At 49.0% G+C, this 19,487-nt stretch overlaps 1 protein-coding gene across 3 annotated transcripts in view; it reads right to left on the bottom strand.

Annotated features, from left to right (window-relative positions):
- The window catches only part of MYCBP (MYC binding protein), a 34,792-nt gene that overhangs the window by 1,847 nt on the left and 13,458 nt on the right, over nucleotides 1–19,487 (bottom strand). The gene's annotated exons all lie outside the window — the stretch shown is intronic.

Raw genomic sequence — 19,487 nt, 5'->3', positions numbered from 1 at the left:
CCCCTTTTATAGGTTAAAAACAATTACATAATTTACCGTGGATTTTAAATGACAAATTTATAACATTATTTTGAAACTAGAAGGACACTCGGTAGAGCGCATACCTCCACCAGGCTGAACAGTGTATGTTTTGTATCCCACTGATAGGCCGGATCCAGATTCGGACATGAACCAAAATCTAATAGGCTTGTTCTCGTCACCTAACAAACTCGTCCACCAAGTTTTAAGATATCGTGCTATATATCGTTTTTGGCCCTATCTCTCAATGGTGAAGAAACACTTTAATATATATATATTGTTACGGACACGGCTAAAGATGTTGCTTGACCGAGCGGAATGGCCGCCGTGTTCGTACAGTTTACCCGATTACCCCCAACTCACCCGATTCCACTCGAACGTTGGCCAAATCGCGCTACGCTAAATCAATGATTGGAAAGGACACAACGACTGGGATAAATGAAACGACGCAAGGGGTACAGTTCTCAAGACCTCCGGAGGAGGATATAATTAGTGGTGGAGAAAAGGGGTAGATTACAAGGTAGAGTGAGGTAAAAGACACAGAAGAGATAGGCACTTAGATACAATCTTATCTATCCCAGACAGACCACAGACAAACGGAACAAGACTGACTTACACAGGGATTGATGGCAGGGAAGGACAGGTCGGTTGATAGCACAAGGTGCACCTTGGCTCGGGGACAGGATCAAGCACGGTTCAAAAGATGCAGGGAGGCCTCACAGTGCTCGGAGGTGGCGTCTCTCTTGCTTCAAGCTCAGCGCGCATCTGACGTCACCTCCCTCGGCTGCGCATGCTCAGCGGGGAGTCACACGCCCTCGGCTGGTTGACTCCGCCCCAGATGGGACCGGTCCGCCGCTTCTATTGGGTGCGGGGGTTACCGGGCTCCGCCCTTGACGAGGAGCTGACAGCGAGCCCCTACTTGGTAACCCAGTCGAGCACATGTTCGATGGCGGCTCGTTGGAAAGGCCTGGTGCCCTCCCAACACCCCCTACCAACCAAGCCGGAGTGAGGACGCGCACTCCCCGCGCCGCCGCCGTTGTTGTTGTTGTTGTTGAACCGTGAGGAAGAGCTGCGGGGAGGTATTGGGAGGTCCTAAACTTCCTAACAGTGCCATACAATCACATTCTGGTGCAACGAAGAGTCAGAATTAATGGAAACGAGTCCTTAACTGACATAGACTAAGAATAACTAGCAAGATGTCCTATAGTTGTCTACGTGAGATGCGGTGGACCTGGATGCGACATTTAATGGGGGAAATAGGGGGAGGTCGGGTCTACAGAGTGTTCTTTACAGAAAATGGGACTAGGGAATGGGGGATTGGGGATAGTTGGGAAGTATTGAGGAAATAGGGGAATATTTACAAGCGGATATGGATGGATGCAAATCCCATATCCGCAACATTGCACCCTTCTCTACCTCGGGGCGTCCCGACCCGATAAATTTTTACCTACGTTAGTGTGGCACTCAGATGTAGTTCCCTCTACTATTAACTCAACCCTGAGTGCGACAGTTTTACAGATGTTCACAAATGAGTAAATATGTCCCCCTGCGACGTTGCACCCTTCTCCTAACAGAAACACACCCACAGGATAACCGAATCGCGGAAAGCATCCTCAAACTAAACATACAGCCGGTAGGGAGCATCATTTACACAAGACTACACTTATATTTACACTACGATCCAGGACCTGTTCTTTGAGGAACACATGCAGATGTTATGCATAGAGAGAGAGCACGCATGCCAGCATCGATACACCAACCCACGAGTGCCCTGTGGCCCTACGGCCTTTAATAATGTGCAGAGCACCCCTTCCAAGCACCAAAAGCACCACCCCATTATGTACAGTCAGCACCATCCGGTGCACCAATAAAGTGTTCAATAAAAAAGGCACAATCAAGTGTCCATGGTCACCGGTGGTGTCGCAGCCGGCCGATGTTCTGCCGCTGGTCTTGCCTTGGAGCCCACTTGGCCTTCTGGCTTCTTTAGAAATAAAGAAAGGCGCCAACCGCGTCCATTTCTAAATTGTGGCCGTCAGGGGGGCCAACGATAAGTGGTTCACCTGTATGGCATAGGTGCCACGTTGACCCAGAGGTCCATCAACGGGTGGTGCTTGCCCGCAAAAGAACTGCGGTCCATTGTGGGCGGCCACCAAAATTGCGGTCCACATGGTGTATCGATCCAGGCAGCAAGCAGCGCAAGTACAGGCCCACAACTGCGGAGCCAGCACCTCTTTCTCCTCTCTCTCTCTGCCCCAAAGCCAGATCCTCGGAGGTGGGAGACAAAAGAAAACAAGTGAGTAAGGTGGTAAGGGCGCAAAAGTGCACGCAATGTAAGGTAATGCACACTGGGGGCACATGGGAACCAGGTGAGACAGGTACGTTCCTACCGTACGCCCCCCCCCCCCCCCCACCAGGTAACCTACATTGCCCCTCCCTTACCCCTTACTGTATCCACAAAACACACTACCCATAAACATCTACTTTACACATCAACAAACGTCCCTACTGTCTTCCCCGTTCCTCCCATAAACCAAATTCGTCTTCTCTCCCTCCTAACCAATCAAATTTGCCATTTCCAACTCTCATCAAAATTTGCCATCTCCAACTCAACATCAAAATTTGCCATCACCAATTCATCATCAGTCCCTCCTAAGGAGGGAGAGATGGAATCACCCCAATGTCTCATCCACGTCGTGATGCGTCTCACAAATCCAAACAGCAATTCTCCCTTCCTGCAACACAGAACAAAAGAAAACACAGGTGTGGAGTCATCATCATCCCCTCAGGTAAGTGGCTGCGTATGGTGCGACAGGTTCATCAATCCTAACTATTTCCTAAATGACTTTAACAACTTTACATTACCCGGGGTCTTTCTCCTGCCAAACCATTGGCCCTCTTACACTATGGGTTCTAAAAACCAATTCCCATTGACCAAACTGTGGTGCTTCTCAAGTTGGGGTCTCACTCCCCCGATTCATCACCCGGTGCCCTTGCACAATTTCGGTGGCTGGGTCGTGTGACGCTCCCAGCTGGTCCGCCCACCTGCACACCTCCACCACTGTTGTTGCCTACCGAGATCACCTGCTCCTCACCCTAACCTAACTAACTGGGGAAGGCCCTCTCGCACTCTCACCCCCTCAGTGCCCTCTCTGGCACGGGCTGCCCGATCCACACCCGGGATCCTCAGGCACCCACTGACACTAACGGCTCCCAGAGCCCACCTGCGGCCTCACCTGGCCGACATCTAACAGTGGCGGAGTGCCCAACCATTCACACTCATACTAACAGGCCACACGACCAGCCAATTTCACCACACCAATGCACCCATCCACAATACCATTCGGCAACCGCACCACAGATGCCAATATCCAACCACAATTTACCTATACCCTCTACCTAACACTTACACTACCCGCCCCGGGTATCCGTGATGGGGGTCCACTCTTCCCCCATCTACACCTTCGCACCATGCACACCACTCCGTACCACTTACTCCAACTCTCTCCACACCACTCATTCTCTGCTCCATATATCCCACACACCTGTACTTGCACACCTGTGCTCTCATACTTGGTGCCGCCTGCACCCTTCTCTCCCCTAAGCGCATTCGCGCTGATCCACAACACTCACTACTCATACACTGCTCCACACACCTGTCCAGTTCTCACACAGCATCATCTCATCTAACTACTCCCCTCTGAAACTTGCGCTTCCCAGTCGTCCCTTTAAACTATTGCGCTCCCTCGTCATTATCATCCACACTAAACTACCTGCGTCCCCACTACAGGTATCATTGTCACTAACTAACCTTAACGTTACCTAATGTCATCTTCGCTAGATCCCGACACACAATATCCTAACCCACCCGGGCTAGTTTTCACTGCCATAAACCCCATAAACTATAGCGCATTTGCCCCACTTGTGAGGGATGACAGAGTTGCCATCCCACCACATCGGGCATCTCCCACTACCAATTTTGCACATCAAATTTCAACAAATCAAAAATTTGCCAATCACTACTCATCATCTGCCAATCATTACTGCCAATCCTTTGCCAATCATCAAATTTTGTTTTTTTTCTAATTTTGGGTCCAAAACACTAACCTCATCACCCGTATACTTATTAGATCCTCTCGGTGCGCCAATTCCCTTCTAAAGCTCGGCTTCGTACAGCCGAGCAATGAATGCGGGTTGTTTTGGGCCAGCGGCTGGATACGTCCCGCATTCGGGGCAGGGACGGGGGCTTACCCAGGCCGAGATCCCACGCACCACCTCGGCGTGGAGCCATCCAATGTCCCGATCTCGACCTGCCGGCACGTCTCAATAAAAAGTGGTCGCCATGACGACCCTTCCTATCGGGCTGCCCGCTCCGCCTAGTGGAGCCCGGACGCGGCCGTTCCAAGCGAGGCACAGCGTGGATCGCGTACGGCGGTCCTTTCGAACCCGCCGTGGCTCGGATCCCCGCTGGTTCTCGCGGCACGCGAAGCCCGGCACGCACCGAGGGCCCGATTCGGCTAAAAGTCGCTCTAACCGCTAACCCGGTTACCGTCGATGCCTCACCTGCATGCTCACACGCATACGCTACCCCTTTCTTGCCCATACATCCAGCTGTTCCCATGCTCCTCGTCGTACCTTCTCTAACACACCCAGGTACACTCATTCCACTCACAGCCTTGGTCACACACCTGACCACCGAACACTTTGGCACACATTCGTTGGTCGCACACCTCACCAACACACCTCTTCGCGCCCCTTCCTCGGTCACCTCCTCTGTGACAATCACAGGTGTGCTTTCACTAGCACACCCAAGCACGTGCCTCACGACCAACTCAAGTGTGCATTCCCACACACGCTCTACCATTCCAGGTGTGCATCCTTCCATTCCAGGTGTACATCCTCGCTCCCCTGTCACAACCAACTCACGCTCCGTGTCACTCTTACTACTCTCACCTCCACTCTTGACAGCGCACTCACCCTTACTCTCGACAGCGCACTCTTTCCTCATGCACCCGTCCGTTACACACCTTTCTCGCGCACACTCTCCCGTCACACCCTCTAACACTCACCACAGGCGTGCATTCTTCCTTACTTTTGACAGCGCACTCTTTCCCCATGCACCTGTCCGTCACACATCTTTCTCGCGCACCCTCTCCCGTTACATCCTCTGTAACCCTCACCACACCGCGCTTCCATGTACCCCCTCGCACACGCGCTACGACCGACTCACTCTCGACGGCACACTCACTCCTCGGCGTGCACTTTTTCCTCACACACCCCATGGTCGGACATTCTCGCACACCTCGTTTTTCGCACACCAGACCTGTCGCACACTTCACCAACGGCCTCTCACGAACACCCGGGTCCATCTCGACCCCCAAGCTTATTAAATCACCTGGCGCATCATACGCACGACCATATTGGTCACCACTTACACCGGGTCCTCTTTCTCTTCGCTTCTCCTCCATCACCTGCGAATCCCTCATCCAGTTAATGAGCACATCATCACGATCCGAACACAGACTTTGGACCAATTCTTTTACTTCCTCCTTTATCTCTTTCTTATCCTCTCCCCGTCGCTTCTTAATTTCGCTCACCCCTTCTTCCACTTCTTCTAATTTCTGCTTCACCTCCTTCATCTCCTCGTGCGCCCCCTTAAGTTCTTCCTCTAACTCCACCTTATTTTTTTCTATGTGCTCCCGCACCTCCCGCTCTTTAACCTCCATCACCTCTACCACCTTGTTCATTTTCCTCGTCAGGTCCTCATGTACCGTCTGACACTCTTTTTTAATTACCCCTACGTCCTTTTTCATCTCCTTCTGTGTCGATTTTAAACCCTCTATTACCGCTGTGTTCTTCTTTACCTGGTCCCCCAACTCCTTTTGTCCCACTGTCAGTTGTTCTACTCCCAGCGTCAACTCCTCTATACCACCTTGCAATTTTACAGTCCCCTTTCTCACCTCCTTCTCCATGCGCTCCTTACAGTGCCTCACCTCCTCGCGCACTCCTCCGACCTCCTCACTCACACCTCTTCTGATCTCTTCTCCCATCACTTGCATCTCCTGCCCAGATGCCACCCTCATCTGCTCCATTTCCTCCCTGTGAGCATCCAATTTAGTTTCTACCCCCATTCTGACCCCCTCTATCTGCTGCCCCATTTGTTTAACTTCCCTTTCCGCTTGGTCCCTCATGTCCCTCAATTTGCCTTCCATACTGTTTTCTAACCCCTCTAACCCCTTTTTCATCTCTTCCATTTGATTCTCTTGAGCGGCCATTCTGTTTTCTACCCCCGTTAACCCCTCCTGTATTTCCCCTAATCTATTGTCTAATCCCTCAAATTTGTTTCCTAATCCCTCAATTCTACTCCCTAACCCTCCGATCTGGACCCCCATGTCCTCCCTCAATTTCTCGCTATTGGACCACATGTCCTCCCTCAATTTCTCGCTAATGGACCCCATGTCCTCCCTCAATTTCTCGCTATTGGACCCCATTACCCCCATTTGCTCACTCTGAGCCTCTATACTGTTTTTCAAACCTCCAATTTGGTCTCCCATTTGTCCCATAAGGGCCCTCATTTGCAGGAAAAAAAGGTTCGAATCCACCAACGGCGCTGCTACGGTCGCGGGCGCCGTAGCCATGTGCGAGGCGCCATTTTGCGAACCTGCCGCCCTCACTGCTTCGCTCTCCTCTTGTCCCTCAATTTGGTCCTGGATCGACCCTGCCTCACTCTCCTCTACCGGAACCCAGCCGTCTTGATCTGCCATAGCGCGACTTTCAAAATTCGGGTTTTTATTTTAAAACAAAACAAATTTCGGTTACTTGTAATTTTGAGCGCGTTAAGCGCGCTTCGGGTCCGTATCTCACTCCTCGACACCAATTGTTACGGACACGGCTAAAGATGTTGCTTGACCGAGCGGAATGGCCGCCGTGTTCGTACAGTTTACCCGATTACCCCCAACTCACCCGATTCCACTCGAACGTTGGCCAAATCGTGCTACGCTAAATCAATGATTGGAAAGGACACAACGACTGGGATAAATGAAACGACGCAAGGGGTACAGTTCTCAAGACCTCCGGAGGAGGCTATAATTAGTGGTGGAGAAAAGGGGTAGATTACAAGGTAGAGTGAGGTAAAAGACACAGAAGAGATAGGCACTTAGATACAATCTTATCTATCCCAGACAGACCACAGACAAACGGAACAAGACTGACTTACACAGGGATTGATGGCAGGGAAGGACAGGTCGGTTGATAGCACAAGGTGCACCTTGGCTCGGGGACAGGATCAACCACGGTTCAAAAGATGCAGGGAGGCCTCACAGCGCTCGGAGGTGGCGTCTCTCTTGCTTCAAGCTCAGCGCGCATCTGACGTCACCTCCCTCGGCTGCGCATGCTCAGCGGGGAGTCACACGCCCTCGGCTGGTTGACTCCGCCCCAGATGGGACCGGTCCGCCGCTTCTATTGGGTGCAGGGGTTACCGGGCTCCGCCCTTGACGAGGAGCTGACAGCGAGCCCCTACTTGGTAACCCCGTCGAGCACATGTTCGATGGCGGCTCGTTGGAAAGGCCTGGTGCCCTCCCAACACCCCCTACCAACCAAGCCGGAGTGAGGACGCGCACTCCCCGCGCCGCCGCCGTTGTTGTTGTTGTTGTTGTTGTTGTTGTTGAACCGTGAGGAAGAGCTGCGGGGAGGTATTGGGAGGTCCTAAACTTCCTAACGGTGCCATACAATCACATTCTGGTGCAACGAAGAGTCAGAATTAATGGAAACGAGTCCTTAACTGACATAGACTAAGAATAACTAGCAAGCTGTCCTATAGTTGTCTACGTGAGATGCGGTGGACCTGGATGCGACATTTAATGGGGGAAATAGGGGGAGGTCGGGTCTACAGAGTGTTGTTTACAGAAAATGGGACTAGGGAATGGGGGATTGGGGATAGTTGGGAAGTATTGAGGAAATAGGGGAATATTTACAAGCGGATATGGATGGATGCAAATCCCATATCCGCAACAATATTGTTACAGACACGACTTTGATGTTATGGTGGGCCGAGCGGAATGGCCGCCGTGTCCGCACAAGTTACCCGATTATACTCGAACCTTGGCCGAGTCGCGCTACGCTAGATCAATGAAGGAAAAGGACACAACGGCTGGGATTAAAATGACACGACACCAGGGATACGGTTCTCAAGACCTCCGGAGGAGGTTATAATATGGCGGAAGGTTAGATTACAGGAATGAGAGGGACAGCATAGGAAGATAGGCACTTAGACACACTCTTATATTAGCCCCGACAGACGACAGATAAACGGGACAAAAACTGACTCACACGGGGATTGATGGCAAGGAAAGGCGGGTAGTCGATGGCTCAAGGTGCACCTTGGCTCAGGGACAGGGTACAGTACGGTCCAGTAGATGCAGGGAGGTCACAGCGCTCGGAGGTCGCGACTGGTTCTTTCCTCTTCAAGCTCGGGGCGCATCTCACGTCACGTCCGGTAAGTGGCGGCGTATATCCGGCGGGGAGTGACACGCCCTCGGCTCGTTAGCTCCGCCCCAGATGGAATCGGCCCGTTGCTTCTCATTGGGTGCGGGGGTTACTGGCTCCGCCCTTGACGAGGAGCTGACAGCCAGCCCCTTCGTGGTAACCCCGTGGGCGCACATGGCAATGGCGGCTAACCAAGCCGGTGTGAGGGCGCACACTCCCCGCACGCCGCGCCGCGCCCCTCTGTTGTTGTAGTTGTTGTTGTAGTTGTTGTTGTAGTTGTTGTTGTTTCATGGGGAAGATGGGAGGAGGTAAGGGGAGGTCCTAAACTCACTACTGGTGCCATACAATCACATTCTGGTGCAACGAAGAGTCAGAATTAATGGAAACGAGTCCTTAACTGACATAGACTAAGAATAACTAGCAAGATGTCCGAAAGTTGTCTACGTGAGATGCGGTGGACCTGGGCACGACATTTAATGGGGGAAAAAGGGGAAGGTCGGTTCTACAGAGTGTTATTTACAGGCAATGGGACTAGGGAATGGGGGATTGGGGATAGTTGGGGAGTATTGGGGAAATAGGGGAATATTTACAAGCGGATATGGAGGCCAAATGCCATATCCGCAACATTGCACCCTTCTCTACCCTCGGGGCGTCCCGACCCGATAAATTTTTACCTATTTTAGTGTGGCACTCAGATGTAGTTCCCTCTACTATTAACTCTACCCTGAGTGCGACAGTTTTACAGATATTCACAAACGAGTAAATATGTCCCCCTGCGACGTTGCACCCTTCTCCTCACAGAAACACACCCACAGGATAACCGAATCGCGGAAAGAATTCGCAAACTAAACATACAGCCGGTAGGGAGCATTATTTACAAGACTACGCTGCTATTTACACTACGATCCAGGACCTGTTTTTGGAGGAACACATGCAGATGTTATGCATAGAGAGAGCACGCATGCCAGCATCGATACACCAACCCACGAGTGCTCTGTGGCCTTACGGCCTTTAATAATGTGCAGAGCACCCCTTCCCAGCACCAAAAGCACCACCCCATCACACAGTCAGCACCATCCGGTGCACCAATAAAGTGTTTATAAATCACCGGTGGTGTCGCAGCCGGCCGATGTTCTGCCGCTGGTCTTGCCTTCATGTGGTGCTCTTGGCCTTCTTACTGCTTTCAAAAATAAAGAAAGGCGCCAACCGCGTCCATTTCTTTATTGTGGCCGTCAGGGGGCCAACTGTTAGTGGTTCACCTTGTATGGCATAGGTGCCACGTTGACCCATAGGTCCATCCATGGGTGGTGCTTGGCCGCAAAAGAACTGCGGTCCATTGTGGGTGGCCACAAACATTGCGGTCCATATGGTGTATCGATCCAGGCAGCAAGCAGCGAAAGTGCAGGCCCACAACTGCGGATCCAGCACCTCTCTCTCCTCTCTCTCTGCCCCAAAACCAGATCCTCGGAGGTGGGAGACAAAAGAAGCAGACAAGTGAGTAAGGTGGTAAGGGCGCAAAAGTGCACGCAATGCAAGGTAATGCACACTGGGGGCACATGGGAACCAGGTGAGACAGGTACGTTCCTACCGTACGCCCCCCCCCCCCCCACCAGGTAACCTACATGGCCCCTCCCTTACCCCTTACTGTATCCACAAAACACAACACTACCCATAAACATCTACTTTACAAATCAACAAACATCCCTACTGTCTTCCCCGTTCCTCCCATAAACCAAATTCGTCTTCTCTCCCTCCTAACCAATCAAATTTGCCATTTTCAACTTTCATCAAAATTTGCCATCTCCAACTCAACATCAAAATTTGCCATTACCAATTCATCATCAGTCCCTCCTAGGGAGGGAGAGATGGAATCACCCCAATGTCTCATCCACGTCGTGATGCGTCTCACCAATCCACAGCAATCTCATTTCCTGCAACAAAACAAAGAAAACACAGGTGTGGAGTCATCATCATCACCTCAGGTAAGTGGCTGCGTATGGTGCGACAGGTTCATCAATCCTAACTATTTCCTAAATGACTTTAACACACTTTACATTACCCGGGGTCTTTCCCTGCCAATCCATTGGCCCTCTTACACTATGGGTTCTAAAAACCAATGCCCATTGACCAAACTGTGGTGCTTTTCAATTTGGGGTCTCACTCCCCCGATTCATCTCCCGGTGCCCTCGCACAATTTCTGGGCTGTGGCGTGTACCTCTCCCAGCGGGTCTACCCACCTGCACACCTCCACCACTGCAGTTGCCTCCGAGCTTACCTGCTCCTTACCCTAACCTATCTACCTGGGGAAGGCCCTCTCGCCCTCTCACCCCCTCAGTGCGGCGTATATCCGGCGGGGAGTGACACGCCCTCGGCTCGTTAGCTCCGCCCCAGATGGAATCGGCCCGTTGCTTCTCATTGGGTGCGGGGGTTACTGGCTCTGCCCTTGACGAGGAGCTGACAGCCAGCCCCTTCGTGGTAACCCCGTGGGCGCACATGGCAATGGCGGCTAACCAAGCCGGTGTGAGGGCGCACACTCCCCGCACGCCGCGCCGCGCCCCTCTGTTGTTGTAGTTGTTGTTGTTTCATGGGGAAGATGGGAGGAGGTAAGGGGAGGTCCTAAACTCACTACTGGTGCCATACAATCACATTCTGGTGCAACGAAGAGTCAGAATTAATGGAAACGAGTCCTTAACTGACATAGACTAAGAATAACTAGCAAGATGTCCGAAAGTTGTCTACGTGAGATGCGGTGGACCTGGGCACGACATTTAATGGGGGAAAAAGGGGAAGGTCGGTTCTACAGAGTGTTATTTACAGGCAATGGGACTAGGGAATGGGGGATTGGGGATAGTTGGGGAGTATTGGGGAAATAGGGGAATATTTACAAGCGGATATGGAGGCCAAATGCCATATCCGCAACAATATATTGCATCTGGATCCGGATCTTCACCAAACTCCAATCAATTCGTCCTTGTCACACACCCAACCTGTCCACCAAGTCTTGTCCAAATCTGTCCATAACTTTTTGAGATATCCTGCTCACAGACAAAAAGAAGAGACAGACAAGCAGGAGTAAAAACATAACCTCTGTCCACCTTCAGTGGCAAAGGTAATGCACACATCTTTTGTCAGTCCTTCTATCAAGGTAAGATTTTAATTTTTTTAAATGGAATTGTTGTTGTACACATTTAAGCAGAAAGGTTACTTTTATATAGTTTAAAGTACTTTCATTTTAAATAGTTAAGTTACTGTGATGTAAAACTTTATTTTAAAACTTGACAACAATTACTTACCATGAACAGGGACAAAATCAGTGCGGTGGATAGTGCTGCATCTTTTACACGAGAAGATTGATCATTGGTGACTTGTAAGAAAGGGCACGTCTAACAGCTCGTCTCGTCAAGCCCATTTCGGGATCTTGTTTATATTACGAGAAAACTGGACAATCCACTCTTGCATCCACATGTATTAGAGAAAGGGCAGGAGGATTAGGATACATTTCAGCCACCAATTGGTATGCGCTTGCAAATGCGCACCTGAAATGGTTTGGGGGCAGCACTGTGAACTTAGCTTTCATATAATAATCATTGATGTCACCAACAAACTGTTCCTGTGCATGAATATTCTCAGTGAACAATTGCTCAGCTGTCACCCCGAGAAGACTCTTCACCAAAAAATTGAGTACATACTGTACTTCTTGTAGTATGGCCAGGAAGTCAGGTGGGAACCCTTTATAATGGGCACAAAGAAGTTCACTCATGTCCACCTGAAAACACTGTCGATGTTAATGTATCCTCCCTCCCAATGAGGAAACTGTCAAAAACTTGACATATCTGTTCTCACCTTATTGAAAGAGTCTTATGCTTTTGTAATCGTTTCAAGTTGTTCACAGAACAGAGAAGCTACAGCCTCCGATTACCAGTCTTGCACCTTCTGCTCTTTCCATGCTTTGTCCCCACCCATCTCCCCACACACAGGTTTCTTCAGGGTGCACATGGTGCACATGCAACCCCCTTCTGGCGAAACGCCCAAAATCCAGAATCAATGCTCACAGTCACTCATTTGTTCCACTTTTTTTTTTTTTTTTACCCTGCCTGTGGAATCAACTTCCACATTCTCTTCAATCTCATTCTTCACTCCAGGTCTTCAAGAGAGCTTTTCACCACCATCTCAAATCATCCACCATTCAAAGCCATGATCTTTTCTACCCCCATTAACCTCCCCTCCCTCCTCTAAATTTCCAGTTTTTCCTTCGAGAGCTTGGTTCTGTATCAATCTTGTCCAACCCCACCCCTAATTATATTTATTACCCGCATCCCTTGTTTGTCCATCACCGTCCATTTTGTCCCTCTGCCCTGCTGTTGGTGCTTCCCCTTCTCTTCCTGTTGTTCTTGTGTTCTGTTGCATCCTGATCTGTTCTATGGTCTAACTCTTCAACGAACCTCGTCTTTGTGTACAAAAACAAACAGGCATTAATTCTTAACCTTCCCATCATTAACACAACGAGCCTGGTGTTGGCTTAGCGGTTAGGGTGCCAGCTTGGGATCCTCGGATCCTGGGTTCGAATCCCGGTCAACAACAACAACAACATGCATTTTAAAGGCCATTTTCCCTGCTAGAGCGGGGGTTAGCCTTGCAGTCCCCATGACAATCTTCTCCATTTTGCCCTATTTTCTGCATCTCTCCTTGTTAACCCCCTTGCCCGCATTTCTTCTTCCACCATCTTTAGCCAAGTCTTTCTCGGTCTTCCCCGTCTTCTACTTCCTTCTACATTCATTTCCATCACTCTTCTCAACCAGTCACTTTCATCCTTCCTCAACACGTGACCAAACCATCTCAACCTGTTCCTCTTCACAGCATCAATCACAGGCTCTATTCCCATCATCTTTCGCAATTCATCATTTGTCTTCCTCTCTCTCAACGATACTCCGCACATCCGTCGAACCATTCGCATTTCCACCCTTTCCAACCTTCGTTGCTGCTCTACGTTCATTACCCATGTCTCGCTCCCATATCAAAACACTTCTCACACATGCAGCATACACCTTTCGCTTCAGCTTCAACGACACTCCCCTCATCATCAGCACGCCACTCAATTCCCGAAACTTCTTCCATGCACATCTCACTCGAGCAACCGTTGCCGAGTCTGATCCACCTTCTCCATTCAGCATGTCTCCGAGGTAGCAAAATGTTTTCACACCTTCCAGCTTCATGCCGTCTCCAAGATCCAACTCAACATTTCCTCCATCTGCAGCTCCCTCTGTGCACACCTTACATTTGAATGTAGCTGCCACACTGGTTAATGACCCTCTCAGACCACTACATTTTTGATGAACCCACTCAGCGCACATTGTACACTGAATGGAGTTCACTCCGACACCCTTCCTACACACAGCACAGGGCCACTTCTCAGTTCTTTCCACCTCACCACATGCTTTACCACTTGCCATCACCTTCGTCTTTCCGATATTCACCTTCAGACCTTTTGTCTCCATCCCGGTCGATCACTGAATTAACGCCAGGGGGGTTGACTCAGCCTGTCATCCTTCCGAGGTCGGCGAATTGAGTACCAGCTCACTGGTAACTGGGGCACTGCATCAGCGGCACTAAAGCACTTCCAGAAAAATGATGCAACCAGCAGCCACAGGCTGCATACGAAACAACATTAACACAACATAAAGGTGATCAATTGCATGCAGTTAGCAAGATCAGTAGTTTCATAAAGTTGCAGACCAAATATTCCAAACACATAATATTTAACTTTGTGCTTAACTTGTTCTTTGACATATTTATACCCTCCCACATATATCCTGAATGTCACAGTATCATTCAACACAGAGCAAATCGAGCTTTTCTTCTTGTCCTTGCAAAGCACAAGTGACAATATATAATTTGGCAGGATAAGCTCCTTATCTATGAAGTCCGCAGCTTATGGGCAAGATCTATTTGTCACTAACCAGCATAACAGGCTCTCACATTCGTATGTTCAGGATGTCTGCTTTTGAGATGATACTGCTGTTTACTTTATTCAGTGGACAAAATTTTGAAACAATGAAACAAATGATACATTGTAGTTATTCCATATCAAAGGTAATGATGTTGGTATTACCATATCTTATGTACAACTTCATAAACTGTACTTTCACTTTTTAGTGGAATGGGTGGCCATTATTTTGCCCCGTCGCACCGCGTAGCGAAAGGGGAACAATGGTTTTCCCCTCCGTCCGTGTGCGTGTCCGTGCGTGCGTGCGTCCGTGCGTGTGTTGAACCTTGTGAACGGAATATCTTGAAAAATAAATGAACTACTAACTTCTAATCCGGTGTGTGGGTGTATCTAGGCATAAGGAAGAACGCTATTGAAAATTGGGTCGCCACGTCAAAATTAAAGGTGGCCACCGCTATGTATGTCTGAACCTTGTGAGCAGAATATCTTGGAAAGTAAGCGAAGTACCAACTTCTAATCTGGTGTGTGTGTGTGTGTGTGTGTGTGTGTGCGTGCGTGTGTGTGTGTGTGTGTGTGTGTGTGTGTGTATCTACACATAAGGAAGAACCCTATTGAAAATTGGGTCGCCACGTCAAAATCCAATATGGCCACCACCATATATGTCTGAACCTTGTGAGCAGATCATCTTGAAAAATAAAACAACTACTCACTTCTAATCTGGTGCGCGACTGTATCTAGGCATAAGGAGGAACGCTATTGAAAATTAGGTCGCCACGTCAAAATCCAAGATGGCCGCCACCATATATATCTGAACCTTGTGGGCGGAATATCTTGAAAAATAAACGAACGACTAACTTCTAATCTGGTGTGTGGGTGTGTCTCCAACCCACTCGCAAATATTATCGACTCTTCCATGTTTCCTGCGTCTTCCACTTTGTCAACTCACATCACTTCACCGACGGGGGACCTAGGCGTAACGCTTGTTTACAAGAGAAACAGCCCAGCACATTGTCAGGAAAGGTGTGTGTGTGTGTGTGTGTGTGTGTGTGTGTGTGTGTGTGTGTGTGTGTCCATACGCTGGTTTCAGAAGGCGGGACTGAGATCGCCCATTTCTCCATTCTCCCATGAACTATTCACCCCGTGTTTTAGTAAAGGGTCACGATTCATGGACCAAGCTGTTAAGTTTTCTTGTTCTCAAAGTTTTGTTCCAAGTGCTCGTTTGAGGATCGTCATTGAGCCCTGGACAGCTTTCAACTGTTGTTTCTTTGTAGTTATATTCCCAAGGATGGTTTTTAATATCTCCGCGACGTTCTTTTTATCATTCCCGTTGCTCCACTTATCACTTGTGCAATTTATGCACGCTTCAGTTTCCAGATGTGTGTGTGTGTGTGTGTGTGTGTGTGTGTGTGTGTGTGTGTGTGTGTGTGTGCATGTGTGTCGATGGTTGCTATCTCCATATGCGGGTTCAGAAGGAGGAACAGAGCCCTCCCAGGTCTCAAAGTATTCACCTCCGCGTGTGCGACCACCTCATAATAAATGAGACAAGCGTTACGCCTAGGTCCCCCGTCGGTGAAGTGATGTGAGTCGACAAAGTGGAAGACGCAGGAAACATGGGAGAGTCGATAATATTTGCGAGTGGGTTGGACACACACCCACACACCAGATTATAAGTTAGTAGTTCGTTTATTTTTCAAGATATTCCGCTCACAAGGTTCAGACATATATGGTGGCAGCCATGTTGGATTTTGACGTGGCGACCAAATTTTCAATAGCGTTCTTCCTTTTGCCTAGATACAGTCGCGCACCAGATTAGAAGTGAGTAGTTGGTTTATTTTTCAAGATATTCCGCTCACAAGGTTCAGGCATATGTGGTGGTGGCCATCTTGGATTTTGGCGTGGCGACCCAATTTTCAATGGCGTTCTTCCTTATGCCAAGTTTCACCCACACACCAAATTAGACTTCGGTCCTTCGCTTACGCACGCACGTCCACACGCACGCACGGACGGACGGACGCACGGGAAAACCATAGTCCCCCTTTCGCTCCGCAGTGCGACGGGGGACAATAAAATAGGTATTTTTATACCTTTTATAGGCATAAAAAAAAGACCTCCCAAAAATTTTCAGGTGTATTCCAAATGGTTTGGAGATTATGAATTCCTAACAAGCGTTACGCCTAGGTCCCCCGTCGGTGAAGTGATGCGAGTTGACAAAGTGGAAGACGCAAGGCGGCCATCTTGGATTTTGACGTGGCGACCCAATTTTCAATAGCGTTCTTCCTTATGCATAGATACACCCACACACCAGATTAGAAGTTAATAGTTCGTTTATTTTTCAAGATATTTCGCTCACAAGGTTCAGACATATAAATGGTGGCGGCCATCTTGGATTTTGACGTTGCGACCCAATTTTCAATAGCGTTCTTCCTTACGCCGAGTTGCACCCACACACCAAATTGGACTTCGGTCCTTCGCTTACGCACGCACGTCCACACACAGACGGATGGACGCACACACGCACGGACGGATGCACACACGGACGGAGGGGAAAACCATAGTCCCCCTTTCGCTCCTCGGTGCGACAATAATATAGGTATTTTTATACCTTTTTATAAGCATTAAAAAAAGACCTCCCAGAAACTTTCAGCTGTATTCCAAATGGTTTGGAGATGATGAATTCCTAAAAATCGATGATATGCCCATTGTTTGCACTTGTGAATCAAATCTATGTTTTATGAACGTTATGGTAATAATCTTTGAACTCCTGCCCCAAACTTATGGCATCTGCCTTCAAATTGTGTTCTTGTGTTCCAAAATCTTGGAACAAAAAAACTCAAAATCTTGTGTTCCAAACCCGTCTCTCTCTGTGCCCACCGTACCCAGTCATACCCGGTTGCTCCTGGACTCTGTGTCCTTCTCTCCTGACAAGGTGGACAAGTTTTTGTCAAACCTCAACTCTGATTCTGCAACTGGACCAGACGGCATCAGCCCACGGGTCCTAAAATCCTGCTCTGCCGCTCTATCTCACCCTCTCTCTGTTCTCTTCACCCTCTCTTTTGCTCAAGGTCATCTGCCTTCAGCTTGGAAATCAGCCAACATTGCCACTGCACACAAAAAAGGTGCAAAAACAGATCCTTGCAACTAAAGACCAATCAGCCTGCTCCCAATCATCAGCAAAGTCATGGAATCCATCATTGCTTCGGATATCAAATCCTTCCTCTTTTCCAATGGCTTGATCTCTGATCATCAATTTGGTTTCACACCAGGTCACTCTACCCTGGACATGCTGCTTATGCTGTCTCAACAATGGATGGAGGTCCTCAATGTCAAACAGGAAATTAGAGCTGTCTCCCTTGGTATATCACGTGCCTTCGATACGGTCTGGCACCCGGCTCTGCTCACCAAACTCTCCTCCTATGGTATCCATGGATATGTCCTATGGTATCCATGGAAATCTCCACGCATGGCTTGCGGACTTCCTCTCTGGTCGTAGTCAACGTGTGGCCCTGAATGGATTTCTCTCATCTCCCCTTCCTGTTCAGGCTGGAGTTCCCCAAGGCAGTGTTCTGGGCCCTGTGCTTTTTCTGGTCTTCATCAATGATCTCTCCGACTCTCTGGAAAATCCTCTCTATCTCTTTGCTGATGACTCCACTCTCTGCCGCTCCATACCTCATCCCTCAGATCGGCAGTCCGCAGCCTCTTTACTCTCTGCAGACCTGGTCAAAATCACAGACTGGTCAAACAAGTGGAACATGTCTTTCAATCCTGACAAATCTCACACTCTCACTATGTCTCTTCGAAAAGACAGTCTGGACAACCCTCCCATCTACTTTCTCAACAATCCTCTCCAAGACGTTCTGTCACTCAATCTCTTGGGTCTCACAATCTGCCATGATCTTTTTTTTGGCTGGCCTCCAAAGCCGGTCATCGACTGGGCATTCTCCGTCGTGTCAAGTCCTTCCTTGGCACACCTGAGTTCCTCACCACATTCAAGGCTTTCATCCGCAGCTCAATGGAATACTGCTCTCCCCTCTGGGCTGGTGCTACTGCCTCACACCTCGCTCGGCTTCACGCTGTTGAAACCAAAGCTTTCAGAATCATTGGAATCTCCCACGATGAAGCCGATTATGAGGGCCTTTCACTTACTCACTGCAGGCAGTGTGTTGGTCTTTCTATCTTCTACCGACTCCTCTCTGGCCTAGCTCTCTCCACCCCCCCCCCTCCCCCCCAGCCCTGTCTGTGCTCTGTCCCCCAAGTACTCCTGCAGGTCGCACAAGATCTGCCTGCAACCCTCTTCTGGTGAAACTGCCAAAATCAAGACTCTCTGCTCACCTTCACTCTTTCATTACTCTTTTCTCCTGCCTCTGGAACAAACTCCCTCACTCTATTCAATCCCACTCATCCCTCCAGGTCTTTAAAACAGCTGTTCACCACCATCTCTTATCTCCCCCACCCCCAAACCTTGATCTTTTCTACCCCTGTTAATTCACCCCAGATCCACTTTTCTGAAATACTGACTTCTTTCCTGGAAGTCCTAGCAGTGTCCATGTGTTTTTGTTTTGTTTTGACCTCAAATGCCTTCTTCCCCCATGCCCTCCTCCTCCCACAGGTCTCCCGATGTCCCTGCTCTCAAATGTTGTACTTGTGTGCTTCCCCCTCTTGTCTCCCGCTCCCTTTATTTCGTCTTATGTGTCCGTTTGTATTTTTGTCATTAATGTTAGCTCTTACACGAGCCTCGATGTTGTGTACAAAAAAAAGAAGAAGTATTTTCAACAGAAAGCAAGTTTGATCAGGAAACTGCAAAGACATTGTTTGGGTTATTTGACTGTTCATCTTCCTCAAAAATGTGGTAGCATACCAGAACCAAGTTTCCTGATCATTGCACCAAAAGTGTGTTGAAATTTTTAACCTACTCAGCACAACTTTGTCGTTAGTATATTACTCATAATTCTATAAACATTTGTTAAACATGCCGGGAATTATTCCTTTCGTCCAAATTTAAGGACTCAGAAAGAGAAAATAACTTGCCACATCAAAAAGCATTGTT

This window comes from Myxine glutinosa, chromosome 2, assembly GCF_964187855.1.
Source record: "Myxine glutinosa chromosome 2, kmMyxGlut1.1, whole genome shotgun sequence".
Classification (NCBI taxonomy): Eukaryota; Metazoa; Chordata; class Myxini; order Myxiniformes; family Myxinidae; genus Myxine; species Myxine glutinosa.
This window is presented reverse-complemented; position numbering and strand designations above follow the sequence as displayed.